General features: G+C 37.2%; 1 long non-coding RNA gene and 1 pseudogene across 1 annotated transcript; both read right to left on the bottom strand.

The window, feature by feature from the left end:
• Positions 1-6,812: 6,812 nt before the first annotated feature.
• LOC105498575 (uncharacterized) lies at positions 6,813-12,271 on the bottom strand. Its single transcript, XR_011623065.1, has 3 exons — positions 12,056-12,271; positions 8,939-9,084; positions 6,813-8,147 (listed from the first exon to the last, which is right to left on the bottom strand). It is a non-coding gene; the product is annotated as an uncharacterized lncRNA (long non-coding RNA).
• Positions 12,272-20,110: 7,839 nt separating this feature from the next.
• Positions 20,111-21,185, bottom strand: LOC139363347 (HIG1 domain family member 1A, mitochondrial pseudogene; annotated as a pseudogene).
• Between the last annotated feature and the right edge of the window lie 544 nt (positions 21,186-21,729).

Here is a 21,729-nt window from a genome sequence, read left to right on the forward strand (position 1 = left end):
GTATGCAGCCACAAGAAAGAATGAAATCATGTCCTTTGCAGCAGCATGGATAGAGTTGGAGGCCATTATCCTAAGTGAATTCTGCAGGAATAGAAAACCCAATACTATATGTTCTCACCTATAGAGCTAAAAATTGAGTATATAGTGACTACTGTATACGAGTGACTACTAGAGGAAGGAGTGGGCTGCAAAACTACTAATTTGGTACAATGCTCACTACCTGGGTGATAGAATCATCTATACCCCAAACCTCAGTATCATGGAACATGCCCATGTAATAAACCTGTACATGCACTCTCTGAATTCAAAATAAAAGTCATTAAAAAAAATTTGGCTTTTCTTCTGAGAAAAATGAAATGTCTCACTAACAGCTTGTGAGCAGGGGTGTGATGTGATCTGATTTATGTTGCAAAAGGAACACTTGGGTTGCTATGATGAGAATAGTCTAGGGAGGCAAGGACAGACAAAGGGAGACCTGCCAACAATCATCCAGGTGGAAGTTACTGTGGGTGAACCATGTGGAGGCGGTGGCGGTGGAGGTGGTGAGCTGTGGCTGGAGTCTGGATCTACTCAGGTAGAGCAAAGATGCTAGAAGGGTAGGGCTGTTACCAGCCAAGATAGGACAGCCTGAGGATATAGAAAATTTGAGATGTCAATGGTCCATGCCAGTATTACAACTCGAAGGCAGGTGAAAAAAGAGAAAGTTATGTTTTTCTGTTATAACTTGAGAAGCATATGAATGGGATTCTGCTCTGTCTACTGGCAATTACAAAAGATTCTATAATTTATAAACATTTAGTCAATTTAGTCAAACTAAAGGGAAATGAAAAACAAAAATATGAGACGGAGGATAAAGAAGATAATACTTAACAGCTCTCAGATTTCAGAAACACACAGCCTAAGGCAGTGGTTCACAAACTTGTGTGTGCGGCAGAGTCATAGGGAGGGTTTGTTAAAACATAATTGCTGGCGAGCAATTATGTTTTCTTGATAAATTCTAAACTTTGCATATAACCCATGCACATCTTCTGGTATACTTTAAATTATCTCTAGGTTATTTATAATACCTAATGCCATGTAAATGCTAGGTAAATAGTTATACTGTATTTGCTATTTGTATTTTTTAAATTGCTGTTATTTTGTTATTTATAAACTTATAAATTCTAAACCACGGTGTATATGTACTCCCATTTTTTAAATCCAGTCCATTGTTGATAGTGACCTAGATTGAGTCCATGTCTTTGCTATTGTGAATAGCACTGCCATAAACGTGAAAATGCATGTATCTTTTTGGTAGAAAAATTTAATTCATTCGGATGCATACCCAGTAATGGGATTGCTAGGTTGAATAGTAACTCTGTATTAAGTTCTTTGAGAAATCTCCTACCTTTTTTCATAGTGGCTGAACTAATTTGCATTTCTACCAACAGTGTAAAAATGTTCCCTTTTCTCCACAGCCTCACCAGCATCTGTTGTTTTTTGACTTTTTAAAAATCCAGTGGCGAGATCGCATCACTGCACTCCAGCCTGGGTGACAGAGTCAGACTGTCACCTTCAGAATTTCTAATTCAGTAGATCTGTGTTATCCCAAGAATATTCATTTCTAGTTTTCAGGTAATACTGATATTCCTGGTGTGGAGACCACAGTTAAAGAACAACAGGCCAAAAAATAAGTAAGTCTGAGATAAGTTTAGAATTTATCAAGAAAAGAAGCGATTTGGACCTAAACCTTGCCAATCTTTAAGGAAACTGTGGTACATATACATCATAGAATACTCTGCACCATAAAAAAAGAATGAGATCGGTCGGGCGCGGTGGCTCACGCCTGTAATCCCAGCACTTTGTGAGGCCGAGGCAGGCAGATCACGAGGTCAGGAGATCAAGACCATCCTGGCTAACACGGTGAAACCCCGTCTCTACTAAAATACAAAAAAATTAGCTGGACGCGGTGGCTAGTCCCAGCTACTCGGGAGGCTGAGGCAGGAGAATGACATGGACCTGGGAGGCGGAGCTTGCAATGAGCCGAGATCGCGCCACTGTACTCCAGCCTGGGCGACAGAGCCAGACTGTCTCAAAAAAAATAAAAATAAAAACAAAACAGAATGAGATCATGTGTTTTGCTGCAACATGGAAACTTGGATGGAGGCAGAGGCCATTATCCTTAGCAATCTAACACAGGAACAGAAAGCCAAATACTGCATGTTCACACTTAAAAGTATGAGCTAAATGATGAGAACACATGGACACATAGAGGGGAATAACATACACTGGGAGCCTATTGGAGGGTGCAGGGTGGGAGGAGGGAGAATATCAGGAAAAATAATTAATGGGTACTAGGCTTAATAGTTGGGTGATGAAATAATCTGTATAACAAACCCCCATGACACAAATTTACTGATGTAACAAACCTGCACATGTACCCCTAAACCTAAAACAAAAGTGAAAAAAAAGAAGCTCTTAACTCTTCACAGGAGTAATACCAGGAGCTTAGTTTTGGACAGGCCGTTCAATCTGTAAGTCTGGAGTTTGGGAGAGAAGTCAAGACTTGAGATATTAATCTGTAAGTCTGGAGTTTGGGAGAGAAGTCGAGACTTGAGATATTGAGAGTTGTCAGCTTATAGATGGAATTTATAATCATGAAAAATGAGAAACAGATGTGCAAAATGGTTAATAATATGAAAATAGAACGGTGAAATAAAGATTGAGGGCAAAGAAAGAATGATATTTAAGTCATTCTTGATTGATAAATGTATCTAATAGCTATTCTTTTGTTGTAATAGATTTGTAGAGGCTCAAAGCAGAAAGTTTTCTTCTTTATTTCTCCTTCTCCTCAACATGAAGTATCTGAGATTGAGATATTAACTAACACGACCATTCTTCCACAGCTGCTGTGACATGCTACAGTTGGCTCTCCATACCTCTGGGTTTTGCATCCACAGATTCAAGCAACAGTGTATCAAAAATATTTGGAAAACAAAATAACGGCAATTTAAAAAATACAAATAGCAAATACAGTATAACTATTTACCTAGCATTTACATGGTATCAGGTATTATAAATAATCTAGAGATACACTAAATTATACCAGAAGATGTGCATGGGTTATATGCAATTACTATGTCATTTTATTTCAGGGTCATGAGCATGCATGGATTTCGGTGTCTGAGGGAAGTCCTGGAACCAATCCCCTGTGGATACCGAGGGATGACTATTTCCAAAGATGGTGGCAACATTATCTCCCATTCTAAGTGCCATTCTGAATTGTGACTTTGATATTTCTCTCATTAAGAGATGGGTCTTTTCTTTTCTTCCCTAAAATCTGAGCAGGCTTATGACTTGCTTGAAACCAACAAAAGGCAGTGGATGTGATACTTAGTGACTTTCCAAGTTAGGTCAGAAAATGTGTTGCAATTTTGACTTTATTTGGTGAAATACTCCTCCTAAAACCAAGAGTCTCAATATTGAAGCCTGGCCATGGTAAGGCTGCCGTACTGGAAGGAAACCCAAATCAGCCCATATAAAAAGATTGCATGGAGAAGCTCTGAGACTACATTAAGAGAGAGAGATGCCTGGTCATCATCCGCACACACTAGATATCTGCTCTTCAACCCTAGCAATCATATCATCGAAAATGCACGAGCAATCCCAAGCCTTGTCTGGTCAAGCCTTTTCTGGATTTCTGACACACAGAAACTTTAAGAAATAATAGAGTGCTATTGTTTTAAGCCACTGAGTTTGGGGGTGTTCATTCTAATTTGGTTAAGTTTTAAACCTGCTTGATCGCCAAAAATATTTTTAGTGGAAGGGGAGTAATATATCATCCTTAACATAACTTGAAATTTGCATTCCACCAGGAAAACATTTTGGAAAATATCACCCTATATTCACCACATAAATTTTGGTTAGTAATTTGGTTTCCCAAAGACCAATTTCTACATGAGAGACGATTGTACCACAGTCAACATATATATTTATGACTCGGTACAAGCGGGTAGATTGACATTCTCACTTATCAATCATGCTTAAGTTTGATTAGCATGAATTAGTTCCCAGAGCCTCCTCACTTGGAACAAAAATATCAAGTCCTTAATGAAGAAGTCTGGCCTCCATGCCTCGCGTGGATGGTGACACTTCAATGGAATTAAGTAGAATTTCTACTGATCTATTTTAACTACAAGAGAGCATACCTAATTTATTTATGTGACTTTTCTATCTCAGACAAGCCTTCTACTCCAGAAAAATAAAAGATCAGGATCTGTCAGGAATTATTAGAAGATATTTTGCCATTTGTACTTACCAAACTCTTAACTAGAAACTCCAAAATTTCAAGAGAAGTTTTCACAAGAGTCTTCCTTAGATTCTGGGTACAAATAATGCTGTTTGGAATCTAGGGAGCCAGAGGTTGAAAAGAGAGAACTCACCTTACTTCTGCATTAAGCTGTGAATGTCTTTTGCTACTTCAAGAATAACAGGTTTTGGGAATTTCTGAGAAGAGCCCCTTTGGCTCTCACAATGAGATTTCTCGTAATAGGCAACATCAAAGCAATAATGCAGACTGAAGAGAAACCCAAGAGACAAGGCTTTAGAGAAATGTTCTCTATTCAAATAAAAGTCTACTTACAGAAACAGATACTAAGGAAGGAGTCTGTCTTTTCCTTCCAGGGTCACTCATCCATACACATCGTTTTATTTAAGATGTATAAGCTAGCTATTCCCATATTTCTATTTCTAGTACAGACTTCACATTTGAACTCCAAATGATATGTATAACTGTCTACAAAACTTCTTGATTTGGATCTCTCACAAGTACTTCAACATCAACATATTCAAAACTTAAAACATGGATGAATCCTTAAATCTCACTCTCCTTCAATTTCCATATCTCAATGAATGATACTATCATCCAGATAGTAGTCAATCTTTTCCCTCATTCTCATATTTCATCTAATATTATTACCAATCTATTTGATCTACTTAACATTTGTACCATCGGCTAAATTATTTCCCTTTCCATTGTCACCATTGAGCACAGATTACAACAACTCTTGCTTGAACTACTGTAGTGATCAGGATTCTGTATTTCAGGAAAAACAAATCAACTCTGGGTAATTTACTCAGAAAAATCACATAAAGATATTGGGTAGGTCACTGATAACTGGAGAACACTGGTGAGGTCATTTTAGGAGAGAAAAAAAAAGAAAAAAGAAAAAAAAAACATGGAAGTAAGACTGCAGATAACAAAGCCTTCAGAGTTACAGTTCAGTTTGGGAGCATTTGACGGCCAAGATTGGGAAATAAGATTGGGAAATTCCCAGCCATCAGGGAAGGGACATATCTGACTCACTTTGGCTTTGGATTCACCTAATGGTAGTCTCATCCAGCTTAAAAGCAGATTTTGATCTTGGGCTGACAAAAGCCATATTATTCTCATAAACATCAACTTAGTTTCTATGGTAGATTAAAGGTAACCTCGAATTCTTTGCATCTTCCTTCCCCTTGAGAACTGAAACAAGACAAGGAAGCCCACTCTCACCACTTCTATTCAACAAAATACTGGAGTGCTAGACAGAGCAATTAGGCAAGAGAAAGATATAAAAGCATCCAAATAGAAAAAAAAAAAAAAGTCAAACTATCTCTCTTCATGGATGATACAATTCTATATTTAGAAAACCCTAAATACTCCACCAGAAGGCTCCTGGAACTGGTAAAGGACTTTAGCAAAACTTCAGGATAAAAATCAATGTACATAAATCAGTAGCATTTAGTAGCATTTCTATATACCAATAACACTGAAGCTGAGAGCCAAATCAAGAATACAATTCCATTTACAATAGGCACAAAAAAGGAAAATACCTAGGAATACATCTAACCAAGGAGATGAAAGATCTGTACAAGGAGAACTACAAAGCACTGCCAAAGAAAATCATATATGACACAAACAAGTGGAAAAACATTCCATGCTCACAGATAGGAAGAATCAATGTTGTTAAAATGGTCAATAATGCCCAAAGCAATCTACAAATTCAATACTATTCCTATCAAACTACATCATTTTTCACAGAATTGGCAAACACTATTCTAAAAATAACATGAAACCAAAGAAGAGCCAAAAGCAATCCTAAGCAAAAAGAAAAAAGTCAGAGGCATCACATTACTTGACTTCAAACTATAAGGTTACAGTAACCAAAACAGTATGGCACTGATACAAAAACAGACACATAGGCCAATGCAACAGAAAAGAGAACCTGTAAATAAAGTCACACACCTACAGTAATCTAATCTTTGACAAAATTGAAAAAAATAAGCAAGGGGAAAGGACTCTCTATTCAATAAATGTTGCTGGGATAACTGGCTAGTCATATGTAGAAGAATAAAACTAGTTCTCTATGTTTAACCATAGAAAACATTAACTCGGCCGGGCGCGGTGGCTCAAGCCTGTAATCCCAGCACTTTGGGAGGCCGAGATGGGCGGATCACGAGGTCAGGAGATCGAGACCATCCTGGCTAACACGGTGAAACCCCGTCTCTACTAAGAAATACAAAAAATAGCCGGGTGAGGTGGCAGCGCCTGTAGTCCCAGCTACTCGGGAGGCTGAGGCCGGAGAATGGCGTGAACCCGGGAGGCGGAGCTTGCAGTGAGCTGAGATCCAGCCACTGCACTCCAGCCTGGGCTACAGAGCGAGACTCCGTCTCAAAAAAAAAAAAAAAGAAAACATTAACTCAAGGTAGATTTAATAAATGTAAGATGTCAAACAGTAAGAATCCTAGAAGAAAACCCAGGAAACATTATTATAAACATTAGCCTTGGGAAAGAATTTATGACTAAGTCCTCAAAAGCAATTGCAAGAAATTGCAACAACAACAACAAAAAATTGACAACTGGAACCTAATTAAACTAGAGAGCTTCTGCACAGTAAGAGAAACTATCAACAGAATAAACAGACAAATTACAGAATGGGAGGAAACACGTGCAAACTAGAAATCTGACTAATGTCCAGATCTATAAGGAATTTAAACTATTGAAAAAGCAAAAACTAACTAACCTTGTTTAAAACAAAGGGCAAAAGACATGAACAGACACTTCTCAAAAGAAGACATAAAAGTGGCCAACAAACTTATTTTAAAAAGCTCCTCATCACTAATCATTAAAGAAATGCAAATCAAAACCACAATGAGATACCATCTCACACTAGTCAGAATGGCTATTACTAAAAACTCAAAATACAATAGATTTTGGCAAGGTTGCAATGAAAAAGGAATGCTAAACACTCCTGGTGGGAATGTAAATTAGCTCAGCTATTGTGGGAAGCAGTTTGGCAATTTCTCAAAGAACTTATAACAACTATCATTTAACCCAGCAATTCCATTACTGGGTATATATCTAAAAGAAAACAAATCATTCTACCAAAAAGATAACATGCATTTGCATGTTCATCGCAGAACCATTCACAATAGCACAGACATGGAATCAACCTAGGTGCCCATCAATGGTGGATTGGATAAAGAAAATGTGGTACATATACACAATGGAATATTATGTAGCTACAGAAAAGAATAAAATCATGTCCTTTGCAGCAGCATGGATGCAGCTGGAAGCCATGATCCTAAGCAAGTTAACCCAGGAGCAGAAAACCAAATACTGTTTGTTCTCATTTACAAGTGGGAGTTAAACATTGGGTACTCATAGACATAAAGATGGGAGCAGTAGACACTGGGGACTACTAGATGAGTAAGGGAGAAAACACAGTAAGTGTTGAAAACCTATTGGGGACTATTCTCAGTATCTGTGTGATGGGATCATTTAGAACTCAAACCTCAGCATCATGCATATACCCAGGTAACAAACTGCACATGTAAGGCATAAATCTAAAATAAAGTTGAGAAAGAAAAAGATTAAATTAAATTAAAAATTAAAGATTATTTTCTTCTTTTCCTTTAGAGGTGTATGGTCTAAATCCTCTTCCCATGAATTTAGGTTGGCTTCTCTGAGTGCTTTAATTCATGTTTTGCAATTTCTAGACTCAAGTCTTTAAAAACTGGACGAATTTACTTACTGTTTTTTGGAGCATTCACTCTTAGAACCTCAAGGCTAGCATCCTGTTAGAAGTCCAAGCTATATGGAAAGGCACTGAAAGATAAGATGTCCTCTAGGGGAGAAGAAAATATCAAAAGATTGATAGGTGAATGGATGAATGGATGGATAGATAGATAGATAACCAAGCGAGCAGATATGTAATATCTTGGAAGGAGATCTTCCAGCACCGGCTACTCCAATTACCACCATGTAAATCAGAGAACTGCCCAGCTGAACAGTCTCCTTGCATCATTTATCCTTGAGTTTCTTCTGTCTTCTGTACTGTAACCAGAGTTATTTGTCTTAAAATATACTTATATCATAATACAATGGTTAGCACTTTTCAATAGCTTCTCAATGCTTTCAGTATCAAAATCAAAATCTTCAAACATTATCTTCAATGTCCTGAATGATATATCCCCACTATCTGCCCCACTCTTTGACCTTCAGTTACATTTATTAAGTTCCTCCAAAATGCTATACTTCAGCTCAGAATCTTCATATCTGCTATCCCCTCTACTGGAAGCCCTTCTTCCATTTATTGAGCTTTTCTCTAGTTAACTCTTACTCATTTTTCAGTTTCGACTATCAGTTTTTCATGAAAACCTTCCTGTGTTCCCCAGGCTAGATCTGTCTCCCATAGCTCCTATATTTCTCCAACAGACCAATCACATATTAATTAAATAACCCATCATGAAAAATATATTATCATTTATCCATTTTTTTCTAGAAATGAAAGATGTAAAAGATCAAGGACTGTACATCTTGTTTTTCATTATATTCATATTGCCTTGCACCATTATTTGCACATGATAGACATGCAATAAATATACTTCTCAGACTTCAAGCGTGCAGATGAATCACCTGGAGGTCTTGTTAAAAAGCAGATTTTGACTCAGTAGGTCTGGAATGGGGTCTCAGAATCAAGTCTCTGTTTCTAACAAGCTCCTAGGTGATGCCATTGTTGTTGGTTCTGTGGACCACTCTGAATAGCAGGGCATAATTAAGTCCTGTGGGTAACAAGGAGTAACCAATTGGGATTAGTTAATATTTTAAACCTGTGCTATCATTTTAATTTGGTTCAATTAATTTCAACAAACAATTATTGAGCCAGCTATTTCCCAGGATAGGTTAAACATGAATAAGATATGGTCAGTGCACTCAGAAAGATTACAGTGTAATGGGCATAACTAAAATATAAACAAATCAATGTGGAAAATGTGCTATAATAAAAGTAGACCATGAAGATGTATTTGGGCATGAAAGAGAAAGTTCTCAACTCAAATTGGGGAGCTCAGGAAATTAGAAACTCATTGGTAATTTACCACAACTGTAAATCACTGTGCTGTTTTGTTTTGTTTTGTTATCCTATATATGTCCACCTGAATGGAGTTATTAGAAAACTAATGACTTCAATAATTAGCCTGACTTCCATATTTCATTTTCAGAATGAGCTATGAAACACTTTAGTCCTCTTGTGTACTATGGGAAGCATGTTTGTTTGTTGTCTTTTACTTCTTTCTGATGTCTGTTTATCTCTTTCATTTTCTGGATCAAGTTGCTGTACAATCTGTCATTTCTATCTTCAACTTGGTAAATCCTTTCCAGTCTTTATAGTTAGATTTGAATTAGAAAACAAAATATGCTAGAAAAAGCAATAAGAGAGTGATGAAGATGGGCAGAGACTTGGGTGGAGCCCTTGATTCAGCAGTTTGGTCTTTCAAGGAGAAATAATTATCTTTCTTCTTGCTTGGATGTTTACCCAATGGGATGAACCTATTTTAAAATTAGAGGCTGAGTTTCCCTCATTCAAAAGTTGGGGTACAGAACCACATTTCAATGTTTGTGTCTACCTTTAGCTTTATTGCCCTTACAATCCCTTGGGCTTCTCTAGGGAATAATTATCATTCTTTTAAGTTCTTCATTTTCCAGCATAAAACCTTCTTTAACCACGTTTAAAACATTTCTCCTGAGAGGAAGCTAATTAGATACACCCTTCTGATTATTACTTAATCATTATTTTTGGAGCACCCAAAGTGTTCTAAGTATAGGCAATTTCTAGCACCAAATCCTTATTCAGAGATTAGTTGTTTCTTAATTTGGGCCCTTGAAACCACGTTGCTTATCCCATTTATTAATATTTATTAGCACCCGCAAAGGGCAAGGTGCTCCCCTTTTTCTAGAACATAGAATCACTGCCGGGCGCGGTGGCTCAAGCCTGTAATCCCAGCACTTTGGGAGGCCGAGACGGGCGGATCACGAGGTCAGGAGATCGAGACCATCTGGCTAACACGGTGAAACCCCGTCTCTACTAAAAAATACAAAAAGCTAGCCGGGCGCGGTAGCGGGCGCCTGTAGTCCCAACTACTCAGGAGGCTGAGGCAGGAGAATGGCGTGAACCCGGGAGGCGGAGCTTGCAGTGAGCTGAGATCCGGCCACTGCACTCCAGCCTGGGCGGCAGAGCGAGACTCCGTCTCAAAAAAAAAAAAAAAAAGAACATAGAATCACTATAGTTCCTGTCCTCTGAGGGCTCTCCATGCCTTGCCTCATCTCGCTTTTCCAGTCAAGCCAATGTGTTACTTCAGAATAATCTCTTTGACCCAAGTTTATATGAAACACTTCCCTCTCCTATCACATGCATCTACTAGATTTTTGTTGTCCATGAATGAAATTTAAATTCATTTCCATTTCAAGCATTTATTTATTTTTTTTCCTGCTATTTCTGCAACAGTGAAGCCATTTCCTAAAATTCATACTTTCTCAGAATGTCTGCTACTTAAATGAGAAGTAAAAAGGGGGAAGATACCTTCAGGGTTGGATTTTTGTGTCTACTCATATCCCTCTGGATAGAAATCCACTTTCTCTAAAGTTGTGATGGCAGCTATTTAGCTTAGGAGTCAGTGATGACATGTTTTAAACAAGATGTGTGTCTTAGGAAAGCAACACGCCTCTGTTCGGAAGAATCAGCACATTTTCACCTTCTACTTTCCAAAATGCAGCCACAGCACTCAGCTCTAAGTGTCTCCTGTGTTCAGGAAGGTAGAGAGAATAGTTGCTCCAGCTAGGAATGTAGATCATATTCTCAGAGGTTGAATATTATTACAATTACTTTTTTCCAGTTTATGTTTTTATTTCAATGATAATGCATATATAATTCTGAATGATCTGCTTGCCAACCTTATAACTAGGTCCTGCCCATAGGATGCCAGTACCAGTTACGATTTATGTTGATGAATACATTGGTGCCCATTGCTTTCAAAAGGGATAGAATTTAATTTTAAGCTTATGGTGTTAAATAAGTACTGCCACTGCGATTAATGCTGGGTGGCTAACTGATGTGCATGTACATTCTTAAAGATGAAAGACTTATCCAACTTGAGCAACCTTGGTTAATGAAAGGCATGGACTCTGAGAAAGCCACTCCTGTATTCTAATTCAAGTTCTGGCAATTTACTAGCACATTGGCATTTTTGAAAATCTCTTAGCATTTGTGAACTTCAGTTTCCTCACCTATGAAATGAGGTTTATAAAAGAGCTACCAAGACTATAGGAGTGCAGTGAAGATTCAGATAATGCATGGGTGCTTATCTGGTGCATAACAGGTATTTAGGAAGTGATAGCTACAATTATTATTATATTTTGTCCTGTGAATCAATTTAAGTTCAGCACCTTCTGCATTAACTTTTTTCCCTCTGAAGAGGGGGAGATGCTTAAACTCATGGGCATAATTTTTGAAATAGAACTGACTTCCAATGAGTATCATAAAGTTACTGGCCATATATCTTGTTTAATATAGTGTACTATTTACTTTCAATATAGGTATCCATTATTATTATTACTTGAATACTGTGACAACTGTTACCCCTATTAACACTTCTGGAGATTTCTGAGAGTGGTAGGAATATAGAAACCCAATGGAAGAATGAAAACCACAGAAATCAAAAATAGTTACCTACTGAGTGAAGAATGAGTGGTACTCACACTGTTTTACTGTATTTATCTCACTATTACATTCTGTGTGGTCCTAAACTAGCTCTCTCATTCACACAGGCAGCAATAAATTCTTCACTGGGCCTAATAAAATAAAAGACAAAATTGCAGGGGAAAGATATATCAAGACAGTAATCTATTGGTTTAGATAGATCAAATGCCTGACTATATTGTTTATGGGAAATAAGGGTTATCCCTACTCCTCACACTTTGCTATTTTCTAAAATGGATCCACTTTGAGATGTAATTTTTCCCCCAAGTTAGTCCAATTGGATTCCATCTATCATAATTGTGATGAATAGCAAGTGATTTGTTTCATTACGTTTTTTAATGGCTGTAGTGGGAACGTTGGAGCTATTACATGAAAAGCTGTGGTTGTGTTGTTGTGAAGCTTCCAAGGATAGAATTTTCTCTTCACTCTTTGTTTTTGCAATAGGCTCTCTTGCTCCAACAGGGATGCACACTGAGTTTTAAATCCTTTTCCGCTTGACTTGAGGGAATTTTCTTTTTTATCTGTATGTCATTGAAAAGTCCAGTATGCAGGCACTTTCCAGCCAGCCAGGACATGAAAATGCCATAAGCAATATAAGAGCTGGAACTGGTGTAAAAAATTACCATTCCTGATAGATAACAATGGAGCAAATACATTTTAAAATGTAACATACACATCTGAAAAATGACTACAATTCTCATGAACCTCTTTATTTGGTCCAATACCAACTTTTATATCTGACGGTCTCTTTTATAAATCAGTAAAAAGCTGAGTGGAGCTGGCCTCGGAGAAGACAAGATGCATAGGATCTTGTAAAGTATTTGTATGATATATTCATGAAGGGGCTAAGGCTGCCTTATGTCTTTCATGCCAAGCATAATCTTAAACAAGTTTCGACCTTAACTTAAAGATATTTTAATGTATCCATTTGACTCACAAACTCAAGCTCATATTAAATTCAAAAGAAAGCCCCTCAAAGCTCAGTTTCTAAAACACATCAAGTAAGATTTTATACATTTCTTAATTAATCCAGATGTCATCAAAGGTAATTCTTAATTAGCTGACTGTCTACCCTTGAATCAATGACAATGGTGGTTACCAACAGCGGGGGAACAAGACAGGCCTTGTTACCTCTGGGTCATTTTAAAGGTGATTTTAATATTCTCAGTAACTTTCATTCCTAAGAGTAGAATCCTGCTGTAACTCAGTCATTGGAAAACCATGACCTTTTTGAATACAGCTTAATTGTAATTACTTCCCTAGTAGTTTTAATTTTTTAACTAACCTACAAGCATACCCAAAAGTTGCTAACAAATATTTACCAGAAATTCAAGAATGAAGAAAATTTACTGGAATCATTTTGAATTTAATAGTCTTTGTTATCCTAAAGTCTACAGTGCTTTACTATGGATTATTTCATCTGTGTTAACACCATCTTTGGAAAACTTGTAGGAATACTGGTCTTGCCCTGGTTTTAGAAAGGGGAGAGAGGATACAAAGTGGGTGACTAACTGAAGCCTATGCAATATCAGGACATAGACCCCACACTTTCAGCCTGTTCTGTGCCCTTAGACTGCCCATGATAAATGTGCCTGGTGGGCATCTCTGTTCCTTTGAAAAAAACATGCATATTCATGTGTTTGAAGTCAGCCAAGACTATTGACATGGACTACAATGTGTTGAAAAGAAGGGGCAGCTAAAAAGAATGGTAAAGGCACTTGAAAGAAAAAATGTAATAATTGAAATGTCTTCTATCTTAAGAGAGAGAGAAAGAGAGAGAGAGAGAGAGAATAGATGGACCATATATGAAGCAAATAAAACAAGAAAATAAACATAAAATGAAAAATGCAATTGATTTTGTATCTTCAAGTGCTTCACTTACAGGATGGGAGAACGCACAATTTAGCTTGTTTGGGTTTAGTCCTCCTAATATATTCTACAGAGTAATTTATTTTCAGGAAAAGCCTCACTGCAGTGCTCCTATTATGATAATGGGAATTTATGCACATGAGTATTTGTGATCACATCACAGAGCAGTTTTTGGAAGAACTATGGGGAAAGGGGAAAATTAACATTATAAAAATAGAGATGAAAGCTTAAAAAAAAAAACCTCTAAACTCTCAATCTATCACTCAATCTATCTACACACACACACACACACACACACACACACACACACACACACACAATTCCATGGTGAATTATCTTATTTGGGCTGAGTGCTTCTCCAGTGAAGAACAAAACTTGTGAGTAAAAAGCGGCATAATGCATCGAATGCTTGCATGGATTTGTTGATGAGAAGGTCGCTGCCCCTGAGATTGGAAAACATAGTTCCAGCAGCCCCAGACCTCTCTGACCACATTCACTTTGCTTACTCAGGAGCAGACAATGACAGGCAGGGAGTTAGGGGGAGGGGATGAATCAAAGCCCCTCTAACTCCTTGTCTCTCTGCTAGAATTGCTGTCAGCCTGGTGAGCTGACATCAAGTAGAGGATCAATCCAGTAGACACAAGATGAAAATGTAAACAGGGATAAGCCCTCTGTGTGCTCTCTCCCTCTCCTCTCTCTCTTTCTTCCATCTCTTTCTCTCTATCTTTTCATACAAAATCCAGACATTTCAGAGGATAGGTGTTTTTTTCCTGTCATGAATGAAGAAATGCTCAGCACTCAGTCACTTAACAGTGGGATCATCTTTAGAGCACAGTTACATAGCTTTCAGTAAATTGTGTATGGCGATTTCAAGATTGTGTTATAGAGTGTGCCAATATCACTACACATAGTAGATCACTCCAAATACGAATACCTGTGGGGAAAATTATGGCAAAGTCACAGCTTGAGTACATTATTGAAAATAAGGCTTATTGAAGTTGCTGAACTAATAGGTCCATGCACCAAAGTTCATGGGCACAAGTCAGCTGTCACTGAGTAGGCTAAGGGAGACATAATATTCTAGTCATTTCTCTAGTGGAAGGAACATTAGCTTATTCTCTCCCTTAATTGATATTCTGCAACTGAATCAAGCACTGCTGATTGCTGACCAGCTCACACGTTCCCCATATGTCTCCAGATTGCTAAACTCAGAAATGTGAGACTGCATCGCTGAGTTAGTTTGAGGACAGCCAGCCTCAGGAGTGGTTGCTGGACCATTTGTTCCTATAAAAAACAGATGAAAATCAGGGTATGGAAAAATGTGCCTTTTCACAATGTTCTGTTAAACCTATTGGCTCATATTTGGGACACAACTAAAGGATTAAAACCGATTTTACTAGATAAACATATTTACAAAGTTTAAGTTTGCCATATCAAATGAAATATACTGTGCAAGAATTTTCTTTTCTTTTTCTATTTCTGTCCCTTGGTATAAATTCCTGTACTTATTTTCTCACAAGTAGTGAAACAAATTATGGACATAGTTAGCAAAGTTAACCATATGTTAAAATAACTTACTTGTTTTAGGTATGAATTGTTTATTAAAAATTGAGTTGCTAAAGGTAAAAAAACATAGTACAGAATATCCTATTATCACCATCTTGGAGTCAAGAGCTAAAATTGTAACTTCTTCAACCACAAATAAAGATACGTTATTTTTTTGTTTTATCTTAGGAAAAACTATTAAATATTACTATAATACCAAAACAACCTAAAATGCAAGTTATTAATTTAAGTCAATAAAGTGTATATTCCCATGTGCTCTTTTAACATATTAATTGTCCCAAAAACCATATAGCACAGGGCAGTTTTAATTTACATTTTATAGATGAAAAAGCAGAGATTTTAAAAGAAGTCAGTATCTTGATCACTGTCTCACAGCACATCTGAGGAAGACTTGGGTCTTGAACTCAGGCAGGGAGTCTTATATCAGAGCTCAAGTCTTAACTTTCTGTTACATCGATCCTTTAGTAACATTATATACATTCTAATCGTTGAATTTGGTCATATGTTCCATGTATTTTCACCATCAGAAATGCTTATTTAAAAAGGATAATAAGGCCAGGCGCAGTGGCTCACACCTGTGATCCCAAAGCTTTGGGAAGCCGAGGCAGGAGAACCCCTATAGGCCAGGAATTCAAGACTAACCTGGACAACATACCAAGACACTATTGCTACAGCAAACTTTTAAAAATTAAAAATTCGCTGGTGCACACCTGTAGTCTAAGCTACTCGGGAGGCTGAGGTGGGGGGATCTCCTGAGCCCAGTAGTTTGAGGTTACAGTGAGCTATGATAATGTTATTGCACTCCAGCCTGAGCAACAGAACATGACCTTGTCTCTAAAAATAAATAAATAAACACAGAAATAAATAATATAATAGCAGAATGGGTAAAATATTTTAAACTCTTAAATCTTTTAAAATGGACTCTACCTGAACTTGCTGTTGCAACAAATTGAAAAGTAACATCTATAAAATATATTTATCATGACCAGTCTAACCAACGTGGAAAAACCCTGTCTCTACTAAAAATACAGAAATAGCTGGGTGTGGTGGTGCACACCTGTAATCCCAGCTACTCGGGAAGCTGAGGCAGGAGAATCTCTTGAACCTGGGAGGCGGAGGTTGCAGTGAGCCAAGATCGCATCATTGCACTCCAGCCTGGGCAACAAGAACAAAACTCAGTCTCAAAAAAACAAAAACAAAAACAGAAACAAAAACAAAAACAAACAAATATATATATATATGTGTGTGTGTGTATATATATATTCACTATGTATACACATATATATATAGTGAAAAAGAGACACAGTGTTTTATTAACCTAATTTTTCTTATTTAAAAAAAGCCAGATGATTCTAGATTGGTCATCATAATTAGGAGTGTCACTTGTGTTTACATGGTTACTAAGTATAAATCATGGTAAACTGCTGATGACTTCCAAGTAGCTAAGATATGATGGATCATGGTGTGACTAGCTTTGAGATCTAGGTTTTTGTTTGGGAATACTTCAGAAATAAAGAATATGGCTTTCCCATAGGAGTTATAACATCTCTTTGATTTAATCAGTTGGCATTATTTGCATTATGCTCTCAGAGAAAGAATTCTCTTGTTTCATTCATCTAGAGAAAACAATAATATTCTTGCTATTTTCAGTAGTGAATAAAATCATCATTTTCCTCATGGGAACCATTTGGTGAATACTGCAAATAATTTCTCAGCAAAATATGATTCATTAAGGCAATCTTAAAATAAAGATGAAAACAAACAACAAAGCAAAAGAGATCTTATATAATTTAATAATCTCAGTATATAATCATACACAACATTAACCTCTGCTTCTTATTAAAATCAACAAGAAAGAGCTTCTACATTCATGGTGTCCCCAGAAAACAGAATAAATTGTTCTAAAATATTTTGAAGGAATTCAAGAGATTCAAATTCCTTCATGTAGTTTTTAGTCTTGCCCTGTTCTTGCCGTCATTCCCCTTCACCATGATGAGATGGGGGTCATGAGACTCGCTCACTTGTTTCACAAAGTGGCGTTTGAACAGAGCTATCACTTACTGCATGTTTGCTCTGTGTCTTAAAGAAATAAAGCAGAGAAATGAGTAATGTTTTATTACCACCAGAGTCTACCGAGAAGCGAATAATATTCTCAGGTCTAGAATGAAATCTTACTGAGTGTTGGTGAAGGAAAAAAAAAGTAAATGTCGGAAAAAAGAGATTTCCAGAATTTTCTTATTAGGCAGACAGCTGAAACAGAGTCAAAGAAAGTGATTCCAAAGTGCTGCTTTATATGAAGAACTCCCGTTCTACTCATCATTTAAACAGGTAGTACACAATTATATCCCTTCTAGCAATGGTAAAGTAGGACTATGAATCCTTGATTCATTATTTCATTCCCATGAATCCTTGATTCATTATTTCATTCCCAATAAATGCAGCCTCCAACTTACAAATTGGTTTTGTTACAAAAATTCATTTGTTAGATGGTGATGTGGGATCCCGAATGCCCTTTCCCAAAGAATCAATGTTACAAATCATTGTTGGTTTTAAGGCTGGTCCACCTACATCTGTTTAAAAAAAAAAAAAAAAAGTTCTTCAGCTGTACTAGTGTGGACTGCTGGGGACTTGGAATGGAGATCTCTGAAGTCTGAGAACTCGGATGGGGATAACTCATTTTGCACAGGAAGAGGAAAGAGCAAGAGACTTTCTTGCCCTTTTCTTGGGCACAAGGTAGCTCACAGATACGGTGACCAAGGTTCTGAATTTAACATTGGGGACATGGCCCAAAAAGATTTTTTTTTCTATGACAAAAATAAAATTGAAAAATAAAAACTTTTCCTCCCAGAATATTCTTCTGATATAAGGTGATAATTTGAGAAATCAGAACTATCCATGCAGATTTAAATCCAGTAGATTTAGATGCTCTATACTTACAACATTTTGAAGAGAGAAAGTTGGTTGGTTTTTGTTCATTTTGATTTGTTTTGAAAGCCCAAAAAGAAGCAGGAACCAGGGGGCTGTTACAGTTGACCAGGAGAGAGACAATGGGGCCTGAAATAAAGTCAAGCCAGAGGGGACAGAGAAGAAAAAGCAGAGCAATTTAAGATGGATTCTAAGAGGTGAAAATATCAAAACTTGTTTTTTTGGCATTAGCGAGGAGGAGGTTGTATGCCCCAGGAAGGCAATTGGGTGGAAGGACTGGGAAAAGGAAGGTGGGGATGGATCAAGATCAGGGATGAACAAAAAGGAACCAACGAGCAGAAAAGAAAGTGAGCCTGCTCTTGGTCAGTTCTCTCAGGCCATTCTTACTTTACACAGCTCTCGTCTTTGAACTTTACTGATTATCTGAAAAGCACTACGATTTTAACATGTAATCCATGAGAGTAGCACATAGTTTAATTGGGAGAGGAGCCATTACAGAAGACCTATAAAAACGCCAGGTAGTATGCTGGATTTTTTTCCTTGCTTTTCTTTTGATCTCCACAACCATCTTATGAAAGAATTGTAGTCCTTTTATTATAAATGTGATAACAGAAAATCAGAAAGGTAAGGTAACTTGCTCAAGCTGGTATTGAAGACAGGTCTTCATGACACTAGCATCAGTATTTTTTGAATCACTTTATCTTATTACCTTGTGTGTCCATGAGTCACGTCTCAATTTAATTCAATTCAGTCAATTCAGTTGTAAATTCAAAAAGTGTCTGATGAATACCTGGGATATGCTAGATACTCTCCTTGATACTAGTAATATGGAGAACAAAGACCTAGGCCCTGCCCTTAAGAAACTGTCAATTGTGAAGTAGCCTTCTAGAAATTTGAAAGCAAGAAGACCACTCCTGGGAAAGAATCACAGATGATTAAAAAAAAAAAAAAAAAAAAAAAAAAAAAGGAGAGAAACTAGATCTTGTGACCAAAGGTGCGCAGAGTTTCTAGGAGAGATACTCAGAAACACTTGCTGGGCCACTATAGGGCCCATGCTTCATTAAAGCCCTCGGGCAAAGGCAGTGCTACATTGGTAATGGTTGTCTAGGGTACTGAAAGAATGTGGACATTGAAATGTAGGTGATCTGGGTTTGAATTTTAGCTTAGCTAATTATTAATAGTGTGACTGTGGACCATTTAGTTTTATGTGTGAAATGGGTATAACATTGTGAGAATAAGACATGGCTTATGCAAGTAAAAAGTCAAGAGGGTGCTTAGCTTATGATAAATACTCAGTTTTAGCTATTATTACTATATTTAGTATTTTTATTTATTTTTAATTTTAATTTTTCTGGTTACATAATAATTTACGTATTTATGGAGTATGTGTTTTTTTTTTTTTTGAGATAGATTTTCTTTTTTTTTTTTTTTTTGACATGGGTCACTTACTTTAATAACAATACATATACCATGTTATCGCCATGGAATGTAAATTTAGATTAGACAAGAGAATTTCACAAGTGTAATAGCCTTCTGTAATACATAAAAGTTTGGGTATACTGTCTGGCCAAACCAGCTCGCTCATAAGTCATTAATCAAATCCATTACAGGTAATTTGTTCAGTTCAATGTTTACAATTCTTATGGAAAAAATAAGCAACACACACGTTTAAAAAGTGTTCATTTACCTTTGCATGAGTGCTTAAAATACATATTTCTATTTCAAGATGACATTTAAAAATTATTATATCAGCAGCAAAAATATAATTTGCAATTACAAAAAACGAAACTAGAATCCTTAAGTTATTCTCATGTTTACAATTGTGATTCTTTAATAAATACTACTATTATTCAGTTCTATTGTAAGCTTTCTGGATTTGGTTTAAACACATGCACATATATTGTCAGCTGTGGGAAGCTTTACAAATTATATTCCATGCACTTTTTGGACAGAGTTCTAACAGAGCAGACAGTCCATAAAATAGGTAGAAAAAAGTTGAATTAACTGGGGCAAATAGGACTCTTATACAACATCCAAAATACGAGATTCTGCAGCAAACTGGGACTGGGAGTACCTTCAGGACTGGCCTGTTATCTTCTTTAGAACTAAGTTCATCTTAAAAATTTAAGAAGGTGGACATTTCAACACTATCAAGTACATTTAGGTGACAGGTTTAAGTTAACTTGACTTCCTTGAATGACCTAGTTAGTAAACTAGTCACTAGTAATTCGGTCACCAGGCAAATCAAGCCTGTAAGAAAGGAAGCCAATATTCAAAATGCCATGTTACCATCTAAATCCATACAAATTAGTTTATTTTCAACAATAATAGGTAACTTCAATAATGAGACATCTAACTAAAGCAAGTTCCTCCAACAAGACCAAGACAGCATCTCTTCTTCTAAGGCTTAGGTTTTGCCCAGAATTCCCGATACATGGAATAGCCCATACCAATAGTCATTGCTCCTACAACAAAGCCTTGGGCTGCCACATGCATGTGGATCAGATGAAGGGATATTTTAGTATTTCCCCTGCTCTTCAGTTTGTATAATCCATATGCAACAATTGCTGCAAAACCTGCCATTCCAATGGGTACGAATGGTGCCTCTTTAGCTTTTCGAATAAGTTTGGATCCCTGATCTTCCTCATATGAAGGAAGGGAAACACCTGTGTCTGTTGACATAGTGACTGCTTGAAGAATCACCCTAGAGTGAGAAAACCTCTCACACGCCAACCGGCTTCCGATCCCTGCAGTCGTAACTTGTCCAGCCGGCTTCTCCCCACCCACAACCGTCCCTTGAGATAGATTTTCACTCTTGTCACCCAGGCTGGAGTGCAATGGCACGATCTCAGCTCACTGCAACCTCCGCCTCCCAGATTCAAGAGATTCTCCTGCCTTAGCCTCCTGAGTAGCTGGGATTACAGGCGCCTGCCACCATGTCCAGCTGACTTTTGTATTTTTTTTAGTAGAGACAGGGTTTCACCATGTTGGCCAGACTGGTCTCAAACTTTCGACCTCAGGTGATCCACCCACCTCAGTCTCCCAAAGTGCTGGGATTACAGGCGTGAGCTACTGCGCCTGGACACACGTGATGTTTTAATACATGCATACAATATGTAATGATCAAGTCAGGGTAATTGGTATATTTATCACCTTAAGCATTTATCATTTTGTGGGTTGGGAACATTATAAAACCACCCTTCTAGATATTTGAAATATACACGAAATTATTGTTAACTGTAGTTGCCCTACTTTACTACTGAACACTAGATCTTATTCCTACTACCTAACAGTACTTATGCACCCACTATTT

The sequence above is a fragment of the Macaca nemestrina genome, chromosome 5 (genome assembly GCF_043159975.1).
Source record: "Macaca nemestrina isolate mMacNem1 chromosome 5, mMacNem.hap1, whole genome shotgun sequence".
Lineage (NCBI taxonomy): Eukaryota > Metazoa > Chordata > Mammalia > Primates > Cercopithecidae > Macaca > Macaca nemestrina.